Raw genomic sequence first — 23,679 nt, 5'->3', positions numbered from 1 at the left:
ACACATTCAAGATAGCATTACCAGGTGCCAGGATGGCGGAGCGGTCTAAGGCGTTGCGTTCAGGTCGCAGTCTCCCCAGGAGGCATGGGATCGAATCCCACCTCAGACAGAGCCCATTGAAAGTACCAAGCAAGAACAAAGGAAACACAGTAAAGAGAGCATTACCAGTTGCCAGGATGGTGGAGCCGTCTAAGGCGTTGCGTTCAGGTCGCAGTCTCCCCAGGAGGCGTGGGTTCGAATCCCACCTCAGACAGAGCCCATTGAAAGTACAAAGCAAACACAGTCAAGAGAGCATTACCAGGTGCCAGGATGGCGGGGCGGTCTAAGGCGTTGCGTTAAGTTCGCAGTCTCCCCAGGAGGCGTGGGTTCAAATCCCACCTCAGACAGAGCCCATTGAAAGTACAAAGCAAACACAGTCAAGAGAGCATTGCCAGCTGCTAGGATGGCAGAGCGGTCTAAGGCGTTGCGTTCAGGTCGCAGTCTCCCCAGGAGGCGTGGGTTCGAATCCCACCTCAGACAGCGCCCATTGAAAGTACCAAGCAAGAACAAAGGAAACACAGTCAAGAGAGCATTACCAGTTGCCAGGATAGCGGAGCGGTCTAAGGCGTTGCGTTCAGGTCGCAGTCTCCCCAGGAGGCGTGGGTTCGAATCCCACCTCAGACAGAGCCCATTGAAAGTACCAAGCAATAACAAATCAAACACAGTCAAGAGAGCATTACCAGCTGCCAGGATGGCAGAGCGGTCTAAGGCGTTGCGTTCAGGTCGCAGTCTCCCCTGGAGGTGTGGGTTCGAATCTCGCCTCCGACAGAGCCCATTGAAAGTACCAAGCAAGAACAAAGCAAACACATTCAAGAGAGCATTACCAGTTGCCAGGATGGCGGAGCGGTCTAAGGTGTTGCGTTCAGGTCGCACCTCAGACAGAGCCCATTGAAAGTACCAAGCAAGAACAAAGCAAACACATTCAAGAGAGCATTACCAGGTGCCAGGATGGCGGAGAGGTCTAAGGCGTTGCGTTCAGGTCGCAGTCTCCCCAGGAGGCGTGGGTTCGAATCCCACCTCAGACAGAGCCCATTGAAAGTACCAAGCAAGAACAAAGCAAACACATTCAAGAGAGCATTACCAGGTGCCAGGATGGCGGAGCGGTCTAAGGCGTTGCGTTCAGGTCGCAGTCTCCCCAGGAGGCGTGGGTTCGAATCCCGCCTCAGACAGAGCCCATTGAAAGTACCAAGCAAGAACAAAGCAAACACAGTCAAGAGAGCATTACCAGTTGCCAGGATGGCAGAGCGGTCTAAGGCGCTGCATTCAGGTCGCAGTCTCCCCAGGAGGCGTGGGTTCGAATCCCACCTCAGAAAGAGCCCATTGAAAGTACCAAGCAATAACAAAGGAAACACGGTCAAGAGAGCATTACCAGTTGCCAGGATGGCGAAGCGGTCAAAGGCGTTGCGTTCAGGTCACAGTCTCCCCAGGAGGCGTGGGTTCGAATCCCACCTCAGACAGAGCCCATTGAAAGTACCAAGCAAGAACAAAGCAAACACAGTCAAGAGAGCATTACCAGTTGCCAGGATGGCGGAGCGGTCTAAGGCGTTGCGTTCAGGTCACAGTCTCCCCAGGAGGCGTGGGTTCGAATCCCACCTCAGACAGAGCCCATTGAAAGTACCAAGCAAGAACAAAGGAAACACAGTAAAGAGAGCATTACCAGTTGCCAGGATGGCGGAGCGTTCTAAGGCGTTGCGTTCAGGTCGCAGTCTCCCCAGGAGGCGTGGGTTCGAATCCCACCTCAGACAGAGCCCATTGAAACTACCAAGCAAGAACAAAGCAAACACAGTCAAGATAGCATTACCAGTTGCCTGGATGGCGGAGCGGTCTAAGGCGTTGCGTTCAGGTCGCAGTCTCCCCAGGAGGCGTGGGTTCGAATCCCACCTCAGACAGAGCCCATTGAAAGTATCAAGCAAGAACAAAGCAAACACATTCAAGAGAGCATTACCAGGTGCCAGGATGGCGGAGCGGTCTAAGGCGTTGCGTTCAGGTCACAGTCTCCCCAGGAGGCGTGGGTTCGAATCCCACCTCAGACAGAGCCCATTGAAAGTACCAAGCAAGAACAAAGGAAACACAGTAAGGAGAGCATTACCAGTTGCCAAGATGGCGAAGCAGTGTAAGGCGTTGCGTTCAGGTCGCAGTCTCCCCAGGAGGCGTGGGTTCGAATCCCGCCTCAGACAGAGCCCATTGAAAGTACCAAGCAAGAACAAAGCAAACACATTCAAGATAGCATTACCAGGTGCCAGGATGGCGGAGCGGTCTAAGGCGTTGCGTTCAGGTCGCAGTCTCCCCAGGAGGCGTGGGTTCGAATCCCACCTCAGACAGTGCCCATTGAAAGTACCAAGCAAGAACAAAGCAAGCACAGTAAAGAGAGCATTACCAGTTGCCAGGATGGCGGAGCAGTCTAAGGCATTGCGTTCAGGTCGCAGTCTCCCCAGGAGGCGTGGGTTTGAATCCCACCTCAGACAGTGCCCATTGAAACTACCAAGCAAGAACAAAGCAAACACAGTCAAGAGAGCATTACCAGTTGCCAGGATGGCGGAGCGGTCTAAGGCGTTGCGTTCAGGTCGCAGTCTCCCCAGGAGGCGTAGGTTCGAATCCCACCTCAGACAGAGCCCATTGAAAGTACCAAGCAAGAGCAAAGCAAACACATTCAAGAGAGCATTACCAGGTGCCAGGATGGCGGAGCGTCTAAGGCGTTGCGTTCAGGTCGCAGTCTTCCCAGGAGGCGTGGGTACTAATCCCCCCTCAGACAGAACCCATTGAAAGTACCAAGCAAGAACAAAGCAAACACATTCAAGAGAGCATTACCAGGTGCCAGGATGGCGGAGCGGTCTAAGGCGTTGCGTTCAGGTCGCAGACTCCCCAGGAGGCGTGTGTTCGAATCCCACCTCAGACAGAGCCCATTGAAAGTACCAAGCAATCACAAAGGAAACACGGTCAAGAGAGCATTACCAGTTGCCAGGATGGCGGAGCAGTCTAAGGCGTTGCGTTCAGGTCGCAGTCTCCCCAGGAGGCGTGGGTTCGAATCCCACCTCAGACAGTGCCCATTGAAAGTACCAAGCAAGAACATAGGAAACATAGTAAAGAGAGCATTACCAGTTGCCAGGATGGCGGAGCGGTCTAAGGCGTTGCGTTCCGGTCGCAGTCTCCCCAGGAGGCGTGGGTTCGAATCCCACCTCAGACAGAGCCCATTGAAAGTACAAAGCAAACACAGTCAAGAGAGCATTACCAGCTGCCGTGATGGCAGAGCGGTCTAAGGCGTTGCGTTCAGGTCGCAGTCTCCCCAGGAGGCGTGGGTTCAAATCCCACCTCAGACAGTGCCCATTGAAAGTACCAAGCAAGAACAAAGCAAACACAGTCAAGAGAGCATTACCAGTTGCCAGGATGGCGGAGCAGTCTAAGGCGTTGCGTTCAGGTCGCAGTCTCCCCAGGAGGCGTGGGTTCGAATCCCACCTCAGACAGTGCCCATTGAAAGTACCAAGCAAGAACAAAGCAAACACAGTCAAGAGAGCATTACCAGTTGCCAGGATGGCGGAGCGGTCTAAGGCGTTGCGTTCAGGTCACAGTCTCCCCAGGAGGCGTGGGTTCGAATCCCGCATCAGACAGAGCCCATTGAAAGTACCAAGCAAGAACAAAGCAAACACAGACAAGAGAGCATTACCAGTTGCCAGGATTGCAGAGCGGTCTAAGGCGTTGCGTTCAGGTCGCAGTCTCCCCTGGAGGCGTGGGTTCAAATCCTGCCTCAGACAGAGCCCATTGAAAGTACCAAGCAAGAACAAAGCAAACACAGTCAAGAGAGCATTACCAGTTGCTAGGATGGCAGAGCGGTCTAAGGCGCTGCGTTCAGGTCGCAGTCTCCCCAGGAGGCGTGGGTTCGAATCCCGCCTCAGACAGAGCCCATTGAAAGTACCAAGCAAGAACAAAGCAAACACAGTCAAGAGAGCATTACCAGTTGCCAGGATGGCAGAGCGGTCTAAGGCGCTGCATTCAGGTCGCAGTCTCCCCAGGAGGCGTGGGTTCGAATCCCACCTCAGAAAGAGCCCATTGAAAGTACCAAGCAATAACAAAGGAAACACGGTCAAGAGAGCATTACCAGTTGCCAGGATGGCGAAGCGGTCTAAGGCGTTGCGTTCAGGTCACAGTCTCCCCAGGAGGCGTGGGTTCGAATCCCACCTCAGACAGAGCCCATTGAAAGTACCAAGCAAGAACAAAGGAAACACAGTAAAGAGAGCATTACCAGTTGCCAGGATGGCGGAGCGGTCTAAGGCGTTCCGTTCAGGTCGCAGTCTCCCCAGGAGGCGTGGGTTCGAATCCCACCTCAGACAGAGCCCATTGAAACTACCAAGCAAGAACAAAGCAAACACAGTCAAGATAGCATTACCAGTTGCCTGGATGGCGGAGCGGTCTAAGGCGTTGCGTTCAGGTCGCATTCTCCCCAGGAGGCGTGGGTTCGAATCCCACCTCAGAAAGAGCCCATTGAAAGTACCAAGCAATAAAAAAGGAAACACGGTCAAGAGAGCATTACCAGGTGCCAGGATGGCGAAGCGGACTAAGGCGTTGCGTTCAGGTCACAGTCTCCCCAGGAGGCGTGGGTTCGAATCCCACCTCAGACAGAGCCCATTGAAAGTACCAAGCAAGAACAAAGGAAACACAGTAAAGAGAGCATTACCAGTTGCCAGGATGGCGGAGCGGTCTAAGGCGTTGCGTTCAGGTCGCAGTCTCCCCAGGAGGCGTGGGTTCGAATCCCACCTCAGACAGAGCCCATTGAAACTACCAAGCAAGAACAAAGCAAACACAGTCAAGATAGCATTACCAGTTGCCTGGATGGCGGAGCGGTCTAAGGCGTTGCGTTCAGGTCGCAGTCTCCCCAGGAGGCGTGGGTTCGAATCCCACCTCAGAAAGAGCCCATTGAAAGTACCAAGCAAGAACAAAGCAAACACAGTCAAGAGAGCATTACCAGTTGCAAGCATAGCGGAGCGGTCTAAGGCGTTGCGTTCAGGTCGCAGTCTCCACAGGAGGCGTGGGTTCGAATCCCACCTCAGACAGAGCCCATTGAAAGTACCAAGCAATAACAAAGCAAACACAGTCAAGAGAGCATTACCAGCTGCCAGGATGGCGGAGCGGTCTAAGGCGTTGCGTTCAGGTCGCAGTCTCCCCTGGAGGCGTGGGTTCGAATCCCACCTCAGACAGAGCCCGTTGAAAGTACCAAGCAAGAACAAAGCAAACACAGTCAAGAGAGCATTACCAGCTGCCAGGATGGCAGAGCGGTCTAAGGTGTTGCGTTCAGGTCGCAGTCACCCCTGGAGGCGTGGGTTCGAATCCCGCCTCAGACAGAGCCCATTGAAAGTACCAAGGAAGAAGAAAGCAAACACAGTCAAGAGAGCATGACCAGTTGCCAGGATGGCAGAGCGGTCTAAGGCGTTGCGTTCAGGTCGCAGTCTCCCCTGGTGGCGTGGGTTCGAATCCCGCCTCAGACAGAGCCCATTGAAAGTACCAAGCAAGAACAAAGCAAACACAGTCAAGAGAGCATTACCAGATGATAAGATGGCAGAGCGGTCTAAGGCGTTGCGTTCAGGTCGCAGTCTCCCCAGGAGGCGTGGGTTCGAATCCCACCTCAGACAGAGCCCATTGAAAGTACCAAGCAAGAACAAAGGAAACACAGTCAAGAAAGCATTACCAGTTGCCAGGATGGCGGAGCGGTCTAAGGCGTTGCGTTCAGGTCGCAGTCTCCCCAGGAGGCGTGGGTTCGAATCCCACCTCAGACAGAGCCCATTGAAAGTACCAAGCAAGAACAAAGGAAACACAGTCAAGAAAGCATTACCAGTTGCCAGGATGGCGGAGCGGTCTAAGGCGTTGCGTTCAGGTCGCAGTCTCCCCAGGAGGCGTGGGTTCGAATCCCACCTCAGACAGAGCCCATTGAAAGTACCAAGCAAGAACAAAGGAAACACAGTCAAGAGAGCATTACCAGTTGCCAGGATGGCAGAGCGGTCTAAGGCGTTGCGTTCAGGTCGCAGTCTCCCCAGGAGGCGTGGGTTCGAATCCCACCTCAGACAGAGCCCATTGAAAGTACCAAGCAAGAACAAAGGAAACACAGTCAAGAAAGCATTACCAGTTGCCAGGATGGCGGAGCGGTCTAAGGCGTTGCGTTCAGGTCGCAGTCTCCCCAGGAGGCGTGGGTTCGAATCCCACCTCAGACAGAGCCCATTGAAAGTACCAAGCAAGAACAAAGGAAACACAGTCAAGAGAGCATTACCAGTTGCCAGGATGGCAGAGCGGTCTAAGGCGTTGCGTTCAGGTCGCAGTCTCCCCAGGAGGCGTGGGTTCGAATCCCACCTCAGACAGAGCCCATTGAAAGTACCAAGCAAGAACAAAGGAAACACAGTCAAGAAAGCATTACCAGTTGCCAGGATGGCGGAGCAGTCTAAGGCGTTGCGTTCAGGTCGCAGTCTCCCCAGGAGGCGTGGGTTCGAATCCCACCTCAGACAGAGCCCATTGAAAGTACCAAGCAAGAACAAAGCAAACACGGTCAAGAGAGCATTACCAGTTGCCAGGATGGCGGAGCGGTCTAAGGCGTTGCGTTCAGGACGCAGTCTCCACAGGAGGCGTGGGTTCGAATCCCACCTCAGACAGAGCCCATTGAAAGTACCAAGCAATAACCAAGGAAACACGGTCAAGAGAGCATTACCAGTTGCCAGGATGGCGGAGCGGTCTAAGGCGTTGCGGTCAGGTCACAGTCTCCCCAGGAGGCGTGGGTTCGAATCCCACCTCAGACAGAGCCCATTGAAAGTACCAAGCAAGAACAAAGCAAACACAGTAAAGAGAGCATTACCAGGTGCCAGGATGGCGGAGCGGTCTAAGGCGTTGCGTTCAGGTCGCAGTCTCCCCAGGAGGCGTGGGTTCGAATCCCACCTCAGACAGAGCCCATTGAAAGTACCAAGCAAGAACAAAGCAAACACAGTCAAGAGAGCATTACCAGATGATAAGATGGCAGAGCGGTCTAAGGCGTTGCGTTCAGGTCGCAGTCTCCCCAGGAGGCGTGGGTTCAAATCCCACCTCAGACAGTGCCCATTGAAAGTACCAAGCAAGAACAAAGCAAACACAGTCAAGAGAGCATCACCAGTTGCAAGCATAGCGGAGCGGTCTAAGGCGTTGCGTTCAGGTCGCAGTCTCCACAGGAGGCGTGGGTTCGAATCCCACCTCAGACAGAGCCCATTGAAAGTACCAAGCAATAACCAAGGAAACACGGTCAAGAGAGCATTACCAGTTGCCAGGATGGCGGAGCGGTCTAAGGCGTTGCGTTCAGGTCACAGTCTCCCCAGGAGGCGTGGGTTCGAATCCCACCTCAGACAGAGCCCATTGAAAGTACCAAGCAAGAACAAAGCAAACACAGTAAAGAGAGCATTACCAGGTGCCAGGATGGTGGAGCGGTCTAAGGCGTTGCGTTCAGGTTGCAGTCTCCCCAGGAGGCGTGGGTTCGAATCCCACCTCAGACAGAGCCCATTGAAAGTACCAAGCAAGAACAAAGGAAACACAGTCAAGAAAGCATTACCAGTTGCCAGGATGGCGGAGCGGTCTAAGGCGTTGCGTTCAGGTCGCAGTCTCCCCAGGAGGCGTGGGTTCGAATCCCACCTCAGACAGAGCCCATTGAAAGTACCAAGCAAGAACAAAGCAAACACATTCAAGAGAGCATTACCAGTTGCCAGGATGGCAGAGCGGTCTAAGGCGCTGCGTTCAGGTCGCAGTCTCCCCAGGAGGCGTGGGTTCAAATCCCGCAGCAGACAGAGCTCATTGAAAGTACCAAGCAAGAAGAAAGCAAACACAGTCAAGAGAGCATTACCAGATGCCAGCATAGCGGAGCGGTCTAAGGCGTTGCGTTCAGGTCGCAGTCTCCCCAGGAGGCGTGGGTTCGAATCCCACCTCAGACAGAGCCCATTGAAAGTACCAAGCAAGAACAAAGGAAACACAGTCAAGAAAGCATTACCAGTTGCCAGGATGGCGGAGCGGTCTAAGGCGTTGCGTTCAGGTCGCAGTCTCCCCAGGAGGCGTGGGTTTGAATCCCACCTCAGACAGAGCCCATTGAAAGTACCAAGCAAGAACAAAGCAAACACAGTCAAGAGAGCATTACCAGATGATAAGATGGCAGAGCGGTCTAAGGCGTTGCGTTCAGGTCGCAATCTCCCCAGGAGGCGTGGGTTCAAATCCCACCTCAGACAGTGACCATTGAAAGTACCAAGCAAGAACAAAGGAAACACAGTCAAGAAAGCATTACCAGTTGCCAGGATGGCGGAGCGGTCTAAGGCGTTGCGTTCAGGTCGCAGTCTCCCCAGGAGGCGTGGGTTCAAATCCCACCTCAGACAGTGACCATTGAAAGTACCAAGCAAGAACAAAGGAAACACAGTCAAGAAAGCATTACCAGTTGCCAGGATGGCGGAGCGGTCTAAGGCGTTGCGTTCAGGTCGCAGTCTCCCCAGGAGGCGTGGGTTCGAATCCCACCTCAGACAGAGCCCATTGAAAGTACCAAGCAAGAACAAAGGAAACACAGTCAAGAGAGCATTACCAGTTGCCAGGATGGCAGAGCGGTCTAAGGCGTTGCGTTCAGGTCGCAGTCTCCCCAGGAGGCGTGGGTTCGAATCCCACCTCAGACAGAGCCCATTGAAAGTACCAAGCAAGAACAAAGGAAACACAGTCAAGAAAGCATTACCAGTTGCCAGGATGGCGGAGCGGTCTAAGGCGTTGCGTTCAGGTCGCAGTCTCCCCAGGAGGCGTGGGTTCGAATCCCACCTCAGACAGAGCCCATTGAAAGTACCAAGCAAGAACAAAGGAAACACAGTCAAGAGAGCATTACCAGTTGCCAGGATAGCAGAGCGGTCTAAGGCGTTGCGTTCAGGTCGCAGTCTCCCCAGGAGGCGTGGGTTCGAATCCCACCTCAGACAGAGCCCATTAAAAGTACCAAGCAAGAACAAAGGAAACACAGTCAAGAAAGCATTACCAGTTGCCAGGATGGCGGAGCAGTCTAAGGCGTTGCGTTCAGGTCGCAGTCTCCCCAGGAGGCGTGGGTTCGAATCCCACCTCAGACAGAGCCCATTGAAAGTACCAAGCAAGAACAAAGCAAACACGGTCAAGAGAGCATTACCAGTTGCCAGGATGGCGGAGCGGTCTAAGGCGTTGCGTTCAGGACGCAGTCTCCACCGGAGGCGTGGGTTCGAATCCCACCTCAGACAGAGCCCATTGAAAGTACCAAGCAAGAACAAAGCAAACACATTCAAGAGAGCATTACCAGTTGCCAGGATGGCAGAGCGGTCTAAGGCGCTGCGTTCAGGTCGCAGTCTCCCCAGGAGGCGTGGGTTCAAATCCCGCAGCAGACAGAGCCCAATGAAAGTACCAAGCAAGAAGAAAGCAAAGACAGTCAAGAGAGCATTACCAGCTGCAAGGATGGCGGAGCGGTCTAAGGCGTTGCGTTCAGGTTGCAGTCTCCCCAGGAGGCGTGGGTTCGAATCCCACCTCAGACAGAGCCCATTGAAAGTACCAAGCAAGAACAAAGGAAACACAGTCAAGAAAGCATTACCAGTTGCCAGGATGGCGGAGCGGTCTAAGGCGTTGCGTTCAGGTCGCAGTCTCCCCAGGAGGCGTGGGTTCGAATCCCACCTCAGAAAGAGCCCATTGAAAGTACCAAGCAATAAAAAAGGAAACACGGTCAAGAGAGCATTACCAGGTGCCAGGATGGCGAAGCGGACTAAGGCGTTGCGTTCAGGTCACAGTCTCCCCAGGAGGCGTGGGTTCGAATCCCACCTCAGACAGAGCCCATTGAAAGTACCAAGCAAGAACAAAGCAAACACAGTCAAGAGAGCATTACCAGTTGCCAGGATGGCGGAGCGGTCTAAGGCGTTGCGTTCAGGTCACAGTCTCCCCAGGAGGCGTGGGTTCGAATCCCACCTCAGACAGAGCCCATTGAAAGTACCAAGCAAGAACAAAGGAAACACAGTAAAGAGAGCATTACCAGTTGCCAGGATGGCGGAGCGTTCTAAGGCGTTGCGTTCAGGTCGCAGTCTCCCCAGGAGGCGTGGGTTCGAATCCCACCTCAGACAGAGCCCATTGAAACTACCAAGCAAGAACAAAGCAAACACAGTCAAGATAGCATTACCAGTTGCCTGGATGGCGGAGCGGTCTAAGGCGTTGCGTTCAGGTCGCAGTCTCCCCAGGAGGCGTGGGTTCGAATCCCACCTCAGACAGTGCCCATTGAAAGTACCAAGCAAGAACAAAGCAAACACATTCAAGATAGCATTACCAGGTGCCAGGATGGCGGAGCGGTCTAAGGCGTTGCGTTCAAGTCGCAGTCTCCCCAGGAGGCGTGGGTTCGAATCCCACCTCAGACAGTGCCCATTGAAAGTACCAAGCAAGAACAAAGCAAGCACAGTAAAGAGAGCATTACCAGTTGCCAGGATGGCGGAGCAGTCTAAGGCATTGCGTTCAGGTCGCAGTCTCCCCAGGAGGCGTGGGTTTGAATCCCACCTCAGACAGTGCCCATTGAAACTACCAAGCAAGAACAAAGCAAACACAGTCAAGAGAGCATTACCAGTTGCCAGGATGGCGGAGCGGTCTAAGGCGTTGCGTTCAGGTCGCAGTCTCCCCAGGAGGCGTAGGTTCGAATCCCACCTCAGACAGAGCCCATTGAAAGTACCAAGCAAGAGCAAAGCAAACACATTTAAGAGAGCATTACCAGGTGCCAGGATGGCGGAGCGTCTAAGGCGTTGCGTTCAGGTCGCAGTCTTCCCAGGAGGCGTGGGTACTAATCCCCCCTCAGACAGAGCCCATTGAAAGTACCAAGCAAGAACAAAGCAAACACATTCAAGAGAGCATTACCAGGTGCCAGGATGGCGGAGCGGTCTAAGGCGTTGCGTTCAGGTCGCAGACTCCCCAGGAGGCGTGTGTTCGAATCCCACCTCAGACAGAGCCCATTGAAAGTACCAAGCAATCACAAAGGAAACACGGTCAAGAGAGCATTACCAGTTGCCAGGATGGCGGAGCAGTCTAAGGCGTTGCGTTCAGGTCGCAGTCTCCCCAGGAGGCGTGGGTTCGAATCCCACCTCAGACAGTGCCCATTGAAAGTACCAAGCAAGAACATAGGAAACATAGTAAAGAGAGCATTACCAGTTGCCAGGATGGCGGAGCGGTCTAAGGCGTTGCGTTCAGGTCGCAGTCTCCCCAGGAGGCGTGGGTTCGAATCCCACCTCAGACACAGCCCATTGAAAGTACAAAGCAAACACAGTCAAGAGAGCATTACCAGCTGCCGTGATGGCAGAGCGGTCTAAGGCATTGCGTTCAGGTCGCAGTCTCCCCAGGAGGCGTGGGTTCAAATCCCACCTCAGACAGTGCCCATTGAAAGTACCAAGCAAGAACAAAGCAAACACAGTCAAGAGAGCATTACCAGTTGCCAGGATGGCGGAGCAGTCTAAGGCGTTGCGTTCAGGTCGCAGTCTCCCCAGGAGGCGTGGGTTCGAATCCCACCTCAGACAGTGCCCATTGAAAGTACCAAGCAAGAACAAAGCAAACACAGTCAAGAGAGCATTACCAGTTGCCAGGATGGCGGAGCGGTCTAAGGCGTTGCGTTCAGGTCACAGTCTCCCCAGGAGGCGTGGGTTCGAATCCCGCATCAGACAGAGCCCATTGAAAGTACCAAGCAAGAACAAAGCAAACACAGACAAGAGAGCATTACCAGTTGCCAGGATTGCAGAGCGGTCTAAGGCGTTGCGTTCAGGTCGCAGTCTCCCCTGGAGGCGTGGGTTCAAATCCTGCCTCAGACAGAGCCCATTGAAAGTACCAAGCAAGAACAAAGCAAACACAGTCAAGAGAGCATTACCAGTTGCCAGGATGGCAGAGCGGTCTAAGGCGCTGCGTTCAGGTCGCAGTCTCCCCAGGAGGCGTGGGTTCGAATCCCGCCTCAGACAGAGCCCATTGAAAGTACCAAGCAAGAACAAAGCAAACACAGTCAAGAGAGCATTACCAGTTGCCAGGATGGCAGAGCGGTCTAAGGCGCTGCATTCAGGTCGCAGTCTCCCCAGGAGGCGTGGGTTCGAATCCCACCTCAGACAGAGCCCATTGAAAGTACCAAGCAAGAACAAAGGAAACACAGTAAAGAGAGCATTACCAGTTGCCAGGATGGCGGAGCGGTCTAAGGCGTTCCGTTCAGGTCGCAGTCTCCCCAGGAGGCGTGGGTTCGAATCCCACCTCAGACAGAGCCCATTGAAACTACCAAGCAAGAACAAAGCAAACACAGTCAAGATAGCATTACCAGTTGCCTGGATGGCGGAGCGGTCTAAGGCGTTGCGTTCAGGTCGCATTCTCCCCAGGAGGCGTGGGTTCGAATCCCACCTCAGAAAGAGCCCATTGAAAGTACCAAGCAATAAAAAAGGAAACACGGTCAAGAGAGCATTACCAGGTGCCAGGATGGCGAAGCGGACTAAGGCGTTGCGTTCAGGTCACAGTCTCCCCAGGAGGCGTGGGTTCGAATCCCACCTCAGACAGAGCCCATTGAAAGTACCAAGCAAGAACAAAGGAAACACAGTAAAGATAGCATTACCAGTTGCCTGGATGGCGGAGCGGTCTAAGGCGTTGCGTTCAGGTCGCAGTCTCCCCAGGAGGCGTGGGTTCGAATCCCACCTCAGAAAGAGCCCATTGAAAGTACCAAGCAAGAACAAAGCAAACACAGTCAAGAGAGCATTACCAGTTGCAAGCATAGCGGAGCGGTCTAAGGCGTTGCGTTCAGGTCGCAGTCTCCCCAGGAGGCGTGGGTTCGAATCCCACCTCAGACAGAGCCCATTGAAACTACCAAGCAAGAACAAAGCAAACACAGTCAAGATAGCATTACCAGTTGCCTGGATGGCGGAGCGGTCTAAGGCGTTGCGTTCAGGTCGCAGTCTCCCCAGGAGGCGTGGGTTCGAATCCCACCTCAGAAAGAGCCCATTGAAAGTACCAAGCAAGAACAAAGCAAACACAGTCAAGAGAGCATTACCAGTTGCAAGCATAGCGGAGCGGTCTAAGGCGTTGCGTTCAGGTCGCAGTCTCCACAGGAGGCGTGGGTTCGAATCCCACCTCAGACAGAGCCCATTGAAAGTACCAAGCAATAACAAAGCAAACACAGTCAAGAGAGCATTACCAGCTGCCAGGATGGCGGAGCGGTCTAAGGCGTTGCGTTCAGGTCGCAGTCTCCCCTGGAGGCGTGGGTTCGAATCCCACCTCAGACAGAGCCCGTTGAAAGTACCAAGCAAGAACAAAGCAAACACAGTCAAGAGAGCATTACCAGCTGCCAGGATGGCAGAGCGGTCTAAGGTGTTGCGTTCAGGTCGCAGTCACCCCTGGAGGCGTGGGTTCGAATCCCGCCTCAGACAGAGCCCATTGAAAGTACCAAGGAAGAAGAAAGCAAACACAGTCAAGAGAGCATGACCAGTTGCCAGGATGGCAGAGCGGTCTAAGGCGTTGCGTTCAGGTCGCAGTCTCCCCTGGTGGCGTGGGTTCGAATCCCGCCTCAGACAGAGCCCATTGAAAGTACCAAGCAAGAACAAAGCAAACACAGTCAAGAGAGCATTACCAGATGATAAGATGGCAGAGCGGTCTAAGGCGTTGCGTTCAGGTCGCAGTCTCCCCAGGAGGCGTGGGTTCGAATCCCACCTCAGACAGAGCCCATTGAAAGTACCAAGCAAGAACAAAGGAAACACAGTCAAGAAAGCATTACCAGTTGCCAGGATGGCGGAGCGGTCTAAGGCGTTGCGTTCAGGTCGCAGTCTCCCCAGGAGGCGTGGGTTCGAATCCCACCTCAGACAGAGCCCATTGAAAGTACCAAGCAAGAACAAAGGAAACACAGTCAAGAAAGCATTACCAGTTGCCAGGATGGCGGAGCGGTCTAAGGCGTTGCGTTCAGGTCGCAGTCTCCCCAGGAGGCGTGGGTTCGAATCCCACCTCAGACAGAGCCCATTGAAAGTACCAAGCAAGAACAAAGGAAACACAGTCAAGAGAGCATTACCAGTTGCCAGGATGGCAGAGCGGTCTAAGGCGTTGCGTTCAGGTCGCAGTCTCCCCAGGAGGCGTGGGTTCGAATCCCACCTCAGACAGAGCCCATTGAAAGTACCAAGCAAGAACAAAGGAAACACAGTCAAGAAAGCATTACCAGTTGCCAGGATGGCGGAGCGGTCTAAGGCGTTGCGTTCAGGTCGCAGTCTCCCCAGGAGGCGTGGGTTCGAATCCCACCTCAGACAGAGCCCATTGAAAGTACCAAGCAAGAACAAAGGAAACACAGTCAAGAGAGCATTACCAGTTGCCAGGATGGCAGAGCGGTCTAAGGCGTTGCGTTCAGGTCGCAGTCTCCCCAGGAGGCGTGGGTTCGAATCCCACCTCAGACAGACCCATTGAAAGTACCAAGCAAGAACAAAGGAAACACAGTCAAGAAAGCATTACCAGTTGCCAGGATGGCGGAGCAGTCTAAGGCGTTGCGTTCAGGTCGCAGTCTCCCCAGGAGGCGTGGGTTCGAATCCCACCTCAGACAGAGCCCATTGAAAGTACCAAGCAAGAACAAAGCAAACACGGTCAAGAGAGCATTACCAGTTGCCAGGATGGCGGAGCGGTCTAAGGCGTTGCGGTCAGGTCACAGTCTCCCCAGGAGGCGTGGGTTCGAATCCCACCTCAGACAGAGCCCATTGAAAGTACCAAGCAATAACCAAGGAAACACGGTCAAGAGAGCATTACCAGTTGCCAGGATGGCGGAGCGGTCTAAGGCGTTGCGGTCAGGTCACAGTCTCCCCAGGAGGCGTGGGTTCGAATCCCACCTCAGACAGAGCCCATTGAAAGTACCAAGCAAGAACAAAGCAAACACAGTAAAGAGAGCATTACCAGGTGCCAGGATGGCGGAGCGGTCTAAGGCGTTGCGTTCAGGTCGCAGTCTCCCCAGGAGGCGTGGGTTCGAATCCCACCTCAGACAGAGCCCATTGAAAGTACCAAGCAAGAACAAAGCAAACACAGTCAAGAGAGCATTACCAGATGATAAGATGGCAGAGCGGTCTAAGGCGTTGCGTTCAGGTCGCAGTCTCCCCAGGAGGCGTGGGTTCAAATCCCACCTCAGACAGTGCCCATTGAAAGTACCAAGCAAGAACAAAGCAAACACAGTCAAGAGAGCATCACCAGTTGCAAGCATAGCGGAGCGGTCTAAGGCGTTGCGTTCAGGTCGCAGTCTCCACAGGAGGCGTGGGTTCGAATCCCACCTCAGACAGAGCCCATTGAAAGTACCAAGCAATAACCAAGGAAACACGGTCAAGAGAGCATTACCAGTTGCCAGGATGGCGGAGCGGTCTAAGGCGTTGCGTTCAGGTCACAGTCTCCCCAGGAGGCGTGGGTTCGAATCCCACCTCAGACAGAGCCCATTGAAAGTACCAAGCAAGAACAAAGCAAACACAGTAAAGAGAGCATTACCAGGTGCCAGGATGGTGGAGCGGTCTAAGGCGTTGCGTTCAGGTTGCAGTCTCCCCAGGAGGCGTGGGTTCGAATCCCACCTTAGACAGAGCCCATTGAAAGTACCAAGCAAGAACAAAGGAAACACAGTCAAGAAAGCATTACCAGTTGCCAGGATGGCGGAGCGGTCTAAGGCGTTGCGTTCAGGTCGCAGTCTCCCCAGGAGGCGTGGGTTCGAATCCCACCTCAGACAGAGCCCATTGAAAGTACCAAGCAAGAACAAAGCAAACACATTCAAGAGAGCATTACCAGTTGCCAGGATGGCAGAGCGGTCTAAGGCGCTGCGTTCAGGTCGCAGTCTCCCCAGGAGGCGTGGGTTCAAATCCCGCAGCAGACAGAGCTCATTGAAAGTACCAAGCAAGAAGAAAGCAAACACAGTCAAGAGAGCATTACCAGATGCCAGCATAGCGGAGCGGTCTAAGGCGTTGCGTTCAGGTCGCAGTCTCCCCAGGAGGCGTGGGTTCGAATCCCACCTCAGACAGAGCCCATTGAGAGTACCAAGCAAGAACAAAGGAAACACAGTCAAGAAAGCATTACCAGTTGCCAGGATGGCGGAGCGGTCTAAGGCGTTGCGTTCAGGTCGCAGTCTCCCCAGGAGGCGTGGGTTTGAATCCCACCTCAGACAGAGCCCATTGAAAGTACCAAGCAAGAACAAAGCAAACACAGTCAAGAGAGCATTACCAGATGATAAGATGGCAGAGCGGTCTAAGGCGTTGCGTTCAGGTCGCAATCTCCCCAGGAGGCGTGGGTTCAAATCCCACCTCAGACAGTGACCATTGAAAGTACCAAGCAAGAACAAAGGAAACACAGTCAAGAAAGCATTACCAGTTGCCAGGATGGCGGAGCGGTCTAAGGCGTTGCGTTCAGGTCGCAGTCTCCCCAGGAGGCGTGGGTTCGAATCCCACCTCAGACAGAGCCCATTGAAAGTACCAAGCAAGAACAAAGGAAACACAGTCAAGAGAGCATTACCAGTTGCCAGGATGGCAGAGCGGTCTAAGGCGTTGCGTTCAGGTCGCAGTCTCCCCAGGAGGCGTGGGTTCGAATCCCACCTTAGACAGAGCCCATTGAAAGTACCAAGCAAGAACAAAGGAAACACAGTCAAGAAAGCATTACCAGTTGCCAGGATGGCGGAGCGGTCTAAGGCGTTGCGTTCAGGTCGCAGTCTCCCCAGGAGGCGTGGGTTCGAATCCCACCTCAGACAGAGCCCATTGAAAGTACCAAGCAAGAACAAAGCAAACACATTCAAGAGAGCATTACCAGTTGCCAGGATGGCAGAGCGGTCTAAGGCGCTGCGTTCAGGTCGCAGTCTCCCCAGGAGGCGTGGGTTCAAATCCCGCAGCAGACAGAGCTCATTGAAAGTACCAAGCAAGAAGAAAGCAAACACAGTCAAGAGAGCATTACCAGATGCCAGCATAGCGGAGCGGTCTAAGGCGTTGCGTTCAGGTCGCAGTCTCCCCAGGAGGCGTGGGTTCGAATCCCACCTCAGACAGAGCCCATTGAGAGTACCAAGCAAGAACAAAGGAAACACAGTCAAGAAAGCATTACCAGTTGCCAGGATGGCGGAGCGGTCTAAGGCGTTGCGTTCAGGTCGCAGTCTCCCCAGGAGGCGTGGGTTTGAATCCCACCTCAGACAGAGCCCATTGAAAGTACCAAGCAAGAACAAAGCAAACACAGTCAAGAGAGCATTACCAGATGATAAGATGGCAGAGCGGTCTAAGGCGTTGCGTTCAGGTCGCAATCTCCCCAGGAGGCGTGGGTTCAAATCCCACCTCAGACAGTGACCATTGAAAGTACCAAGCAAGAACAAAGGAAACACAGTCAAGAAAGCATTACCAGTTGCCAGGATGGCGGAGCGGTCTAAGGCGTTGCGTTCAGGTCGCAGTCTCCCCAGGAGGCGTGGGTTCGAATCCCACCTCAGACAGAGCCCATTGAAAGTACCAAGCAAGAACAAAGGAAACACAGTCAAGAGAGCATTACCAGTTGCCAGGATGGCAGAGCGGTCTAAGGCGTTGCGTTCAGGTCGCAGTCTCCCCAGGAGGCGTGGGTTCGAATCCCACCTCAGACAGAGCCCATTGAAAGTACCAAGCAAGAACAAAGGAAACACAGTCAAGAAAGCATTACCAGTTGCCAGGATGGCGGAGCGGTCTAAGGCGTTGCGTTCAGGTCGCAGTCTCCCCAGGAGGCGTGGGTTCGAATCCCACCTCAGACAGAGCCCATTGAAAGTACCAAGCAAGAACAAAGGAAACACAGTCAAGAGAGCATTACCAGTTGCCAGGATAGCAGAGCGGTCTTAGGCGTTGCGTTCAGGTCGCAGTCTCCCCAGGAGGCGTGGGTTCGAATCCCACCTCAGACAGAGCCCATTAAAAGTACCAAGCAAGAACAAAGGAAACACAGTCAAGAAAGCATTACCAGTTGCCAGGATGGCGGAGCAGTCTAAGGCGTTGCGTTCAGGTCGCAGTCTCCCCAGGAGGCGTGGGTTCGAATCCCACCTCAGACAGAGCCCATTGAAAGTACCAAGCAAGAACAAAGCAAACACGGTCAAGAGAGCATTACCAGTTGCCAGGATGGCGGAGCGGTCTAAGGCGTTGCGTTCAGGACGCAGTCTCCACCGGAGGCGTGGGTTCGAATCCCACCTCAGACAGAGCCCATTGAAAGTACCAAGCAAGAACAAAGCAAACACATTCAAAAGAGCATTACCAGTTGCCAGGATGGCAGAGCGGTCTAAGGCGCTGCGTTCAGGTCGCAGTCTCCCCAGGAGGCGTGGGTTCAAATCCCGCAGCAGACAGAGCCCAATGAAAGTACCAAGCAAGAAGAAAGCAAAGACAGTCAAGAGAGTATTACCAGCTGCAAGGATGGCGGAGCGGTCTAAGGCGTTGCGTTCAGGTTGCAGTCTCCCCAGGAGGCGTGGGTTCGAATCCCACCTCAGACAGAGCCCATTGAAAGTACCAAGCAAGAACAAAGGAAACACAGTCAAGAAAGCATTACCAGTTGCCAGGATGGCGGAGCGGTCTAAGGCGTTGCGTTCAGGTCGCAGTCTCCCCAGGAGGCGTGGGTTCGAATCCCACCTCAGACAGAGCCCATTGAAAGTACCAAGCAAGAACAAAGCAAACACAGTCAAGAGAGCATTAGAAATAGAATAGAAATAGAAATCCCTTTATTGTCATTGTACTCAAGTGTGCAACGAGATTAGAGGGCTCCCCTCTCCAGTGCAATACAACAATAATACAGACAAATATATAAATTAGATAAATAAAGAAGACAGTGCAATGGAATTCAGTACTGAATAGGGCATATAGAAACACATCACAATGCTGTTTTGCGAGGTTAGGGTGGTCTCGTGTGTGTGTGTGAGAGTTCAGTATGGAGATGGCTCTCGGAAAGAAACTGTTTCTCAGTCTATTGGTCCTTGATTTGATGCATCTGTAGCGCCTGCCAGAGGGCAACAGGTCGAACAGGTGTGAGTTTGGGTGGGTATTGTCATTGACGATGTTGAGAGCCCTTCTGAGGCACCGGGCGGTGTAGATGTCCGACAGTGGGGGGAGAGGGCAGCCAATAATCCTTTGCGCTGTTTTGACTGTCCTCTGGAGCCTCACTCTGTCCGCCTCAGTGCAGCCGCTGTACCAGGTGGAGACACAGTACGTCAGCAGGCTCTCGATGGACGAGTGGTAGAAGGCCAGCAGCAGCTTCCTGTCCAGGTTGAATTTCCTGAGGACTCTCAGGAAGTGCAGACGTTGGCGGACCTTCTTTACCACTGCTGTGGTGTTGTGACTCCAAGAAAGGTCATCGGAGATCTGTACTCCCAGGAACTTGAACGTGTGGACCCTCTCCACACACACGCCTTCGATGCAGAGGGGGGGCGGCAGCGTCTTGTTCCTCCTGAAGTCGACGACAATCTCCTTTGTTTTAGCAGAGTTAAGGTGCAGTCTGTTGTCCTTGCACCAAGTTGTCAGTCTCTTTACCTCCTCTCTGTAGGCTGTCTCGTCACCTTCCGAGATCAGACCGACCACTGTCGTGTCGTCAGCAAACTTGACGATGGTGTTGTTGCCGTGGGCCGGGCTGCAGTCGTAGGTGTAGAGGGCGTACAGGAGAGGGCTCAGCACGCATCCTTGGGGGGAACCGGTGCTCAGCATGAGGGTGGAGGACGTGTAGGGGCCGAGCAACACAGTCTGGGGTCTGTTGGTCAGAAAGTCCTTAATCCAGATGCGTGTGAGGGCAGGGAGGCCGAGAGTGTCCAGTTTGGCGACGAGGATGTCTGGGATGCTCGTGTTGAATGCCGAGCTGTAGTCCACAAAGAGCATCCTTGCATAGCTCTGCTGTCGTTCCAGGTGGCCCAGCACAACATGCAGAGCAGTGTCGATGGCGTCCTCAGTGGATCTGTTAGCCCGGTATGCAAACTGGTAGGGGTCCAGAGTGGGAGGAAGGCAGTCCCTGATGTGCTGGAGAACCAGCCTCTCGAAGCACTTCATAATGACTGGTGTGAGAGCAACAGGACGGTAGTCATTCAGGTGGACGGCTGGTGACTTTTTGGGGACAGGAATAATGGTGGAAGTTTTCAAGCAGGAGGGGATGACTGCCTGAGCCAGGGAGCGGTTGAAGATCCTGCAGAAAACATGTGACAGTTGGTGGGCACATGCTCTGAGGACCTTGCCTGGTATTCCGTCGGGTCCAGTAGCTTTCCTGGGGTTGACCGCCAGGAGCGCGCGCCTCACATCGTGTTCCTCTACGATGAGTGGGGGGGAGTTGGAGCTTGAAGTGCGGGGGTGTGACGGTTGGGGCGAGTCAAAGCGAGCGAAGAAGCAGTTAAGCTCCTCTGCCAGCGATGCACTCGGGTCTACAGAGGTCGTGCTGCTGCCACGGAAGTTGGTGATGCTCCGTAGACCCTGCCACACCTCCCGTGGCCTGTTACTGGCAAGGTGGGCCTCCAGCCTCCCCTTGTAGGTTGCCTTGGCTAGCTTGATGCCTTTGCTCAGGTCAGCACGAGCCACCCTGTACTGGGCTTTGTCGCCTGACCTGAAGGCAGCGTCACGGGCCTTGAGGAGAGAGCGAACCCTGCTGGACATCCAGGGCTTCGCATTTGGAAAGGTCCGTATAGTCTTATGTTGGGACACAGTTTCCATGCAGAACTTGATGTAGTCCAGTACACAATGCGTGTAGACATCAAGGTCCTGATGATCAAAGAGGTCCCAGTTTGTGTCATGAAAGCAGTCCTGTAATTCACTCATGGCGTCGTCACGCCAGGTTTTCACAGTCTTTGTGGTAGGCCTGAATCTGCGCCTGAGAGGGGTGTACGCAGGTGCGAGCTGCAAGGACAGGTGGTCTGACTGGCCGAGAGGGGCGAGTGGGAGGGCTCTGTATGCGTGCTTGATGTTCGAGTACACATGGTCGAGAGTGTTGTCTCCCCTTGTTGGGCACTTGACATGCTGGTGAAACTCTGGGAGTACAGTCTTTAAATTGGCCTTATTAAAGTCTCCCGCTACTACGTGAACGCCATCAGGGTGGGCCCGCTGATGTTTATTGATGACGCACGCGAGTAGCGAGAGCGCCGTGCTAGTGCTAGCGTCGGGAGGGATGTAAACAGCTGTGACAATCACTACCGTTAGCTCCCTCGGGAGAAAATAAGGCCGGCATTTAACGGACATGAACTCGATGTCGGGGGAAGAGTGCTTCTCGACGATCGTGCTATCGCCGCACCAGTTCTCATGCACGTAAACACAGAGCCCCCCGCCCCTCCTCTTACCGGTGTCCCTCGTCCGATCCGCGCGATGTAGCGAGCGCCCGGCCAGCTGGATGCTAGCGTCGGGGACGTCTGCGTGCAGCCAGGTTTCCGTGACGACGATCACACTGCTATCGCGCACATAGCGGTTTCCCAGGATTTGTAATCCCAGGTCGTCGATTTTGTGGACCACGGATCTGGCGTTGGTGAGGTGCAGACTCGGTAGTGGTTGCCTATGGGGCTGCCGTCGCAGCCGTTGCAAGACACCGGACCTGCAGCCTCGCTTCTGCTTCCTCTCTCTGCGTCGCCTGCGCCGCCTCCCGGCCCCGATGACCAGCCATGGTGAGCCGGGCAGCCTCGCCAGTTCGTTCGGAATTTTGCGATCATAGCAAAATTCCTCTGTGATGGTTATTTCGCATCGATATCCAATGTTCACGATGTCTTGGCGGGTATATCGATGTTGTGCCTCAGTTGATGCCAATAAGAGCAAGCAAACACTAATAAAAAGTAAAAAGGAGCACTGTGAGGGGGAGCTGTTAGCCGCTGCGTCCATGCGCGAGATGGCAGAGCGGTCTAAGGCGTTGCGTTCAGGTCGCAGTCTTCCCAGGAGGCGTGGGTTCAAATCCCACCTCAGACAGTGACCATTGAAAGTACCAAGCAAGAACAAAGCAAACACAGTCAAGAGAGCATCACCAGATGCCAGCATAGCGGAGCGGTCTAAGGCGTTGCGTTCAGGTCGCAGTCTCCCCAGGAGGCGTGGGTTCGAATCCCACCTCAGACAGAGCCCATTGAAAGTACCAAGCAAGAACAAAGCAAACACATTCAAGAGAGCATTACCAGTTGCCAGGATGGCAGAGCGGTCTAAGGCGCTGCGTTCAGGTCGCAGTCTCCCCAGGAGGCGTGGGTTCAAATCCCGCAGCAGACAGAGCTCATTGAAAGTACCAAGCAAGAAGAAAGCAAACACAGTCAAGAGAGCATTACCAGATGCCAGCATAGCGGAGCGGTCTAAGGCATTGCGTTCAGGTCGCAGTCTCCCCAGGAGGCGTGGGTTCGAATCCCACCTCAGACAGAGCCCATTGAAAGTACCAAGCAAGAACAAAGGAAACACAGTCAAGAAAGCATTACCAGTTGCCAGGATGGCGGAGCGGTCTAAGGCGTTGCGTTCAGGTCGCAGTCTCCCCAGGAGGCGTGGGTTCAAATCCCACCTCAGACAGTGACCATTGAAAGTACCAAGCAAGAACAAAGCAAACACAGTCAAGAGAGCATTACCAGATGCCAGCATAGCGGAGCGGTCTAAGGCGTTGCATTCAGGTCGCAGTGTCCCCAGGAGGCGTGGGTTCGAATCCCACCTCAGACAGTGCCCATTGAAAGTACCAAGCAAGAACAAAGCAAACACAGTCAAGAGAGCATTACCAGCTGCCAGGATGGCGGAGCGGTCTAAGGTGTTGCGTTCAGGTCGCAGTCTCCCCAGGAGGCGTGGGTTCGAATCCCACCTCAGACAGAGGCCATTGAAAGTACCAAGCAAGAACATAGCAAACACATTCAAGAGAGCATTACCAGTTGCCAGGATGGCAGAGCGGTCTAAGGCGCTGCGTTCAGGTCGCAGTCTCCCCAGGAGGCGTGGGTTCAAATCCCGCAGCAGACAGAGCCCAATGAAAGTACCAAGCAAGAAGAAAGCAAAGACAGTCAAGAGAGCATTACCAGCTGCAAGGATGGCGGAGCGGTCGAAGGCGTTGCGTTCATTGTCGCAGTCTCCCCAGGAGGCGTGGGTTCGAATCCCACCTCAGACAGAGCCCATTGAAAGTACCAAGCAATGACAAAGGAAACACGGTCAAGAGAGCATTACCAGTTGCCAGGATGGCGGAGCGGTCTAAGGCGTTGCGTTCAGGTCGCAGTCTCCCCAGGAGGCGTGGGTTCGAATCCCACCTCAGACAGAGCCCATTGAAAGTACCAAGCAAGAACAAAGCAAACACAGTCAAGAAAGCATTACCAGTTGCTAGGATGGCGGAGCGGTCTAAGGCGTTGCGTTCAGGTCGCAGTCTCCCCAGGAGGCGTGGGTTCGAATCCCACCTCAGACAGAGCCCATTGAAAGTACCAAGCAAGAACAAAGCAAACACAGTCAAGAAAGCATTACCAGTTGCCAGGATGGCGGAGCGGTCTAAGGCGTTGCGTTCAGGTCGCAGTCTCCCCAGGAGGCGTGGGTTCGAATCCCACCTCAGACAGAGCCCATTGAAAGTACCAAGCAAGAACAAAGGAAACACAGTCAAGAGAGCATTACCAGTTGCCAGGATGGCAGAGCGGTCTAAGGCGTTGCGTTCAGGTCGCAGTCTCCCCAGGAGGCGTGGGTTCGAATCCCACCTCAGACAGAGCCCATTGAAAGTACCAAGCAAGAACAAAGGAAACACGGTCAAGAGAGCATTACCAGTTGCCAG

Source organism: Idiotropiscis lumnitzeri, unplaced genomic scaffold (assembly GCF_059441095.1).
Source record: "Idiotropiscis lumnitzeri isolate Australia: NSW breed Sydney's pygmy pipehorse unplaced genomic scaffold, RoL_Ilum_1.0 HiC_scaffold_33, whole genome shotgun sequence".
In the NCBI taxonomy this organism is placed as follows: domain Eukaryota; kingdom Metazoa; phylum Chordata; class Actinopteri; order Syngnathiformes; family Syngnathidae; genus Idiotropiscis; species Idiotropiscis lumnitzeri.
The sequence above is the reverse complement of the archived record's forward strand: the minus strand, read 5'-3'. Positions refer to the sequence as shown.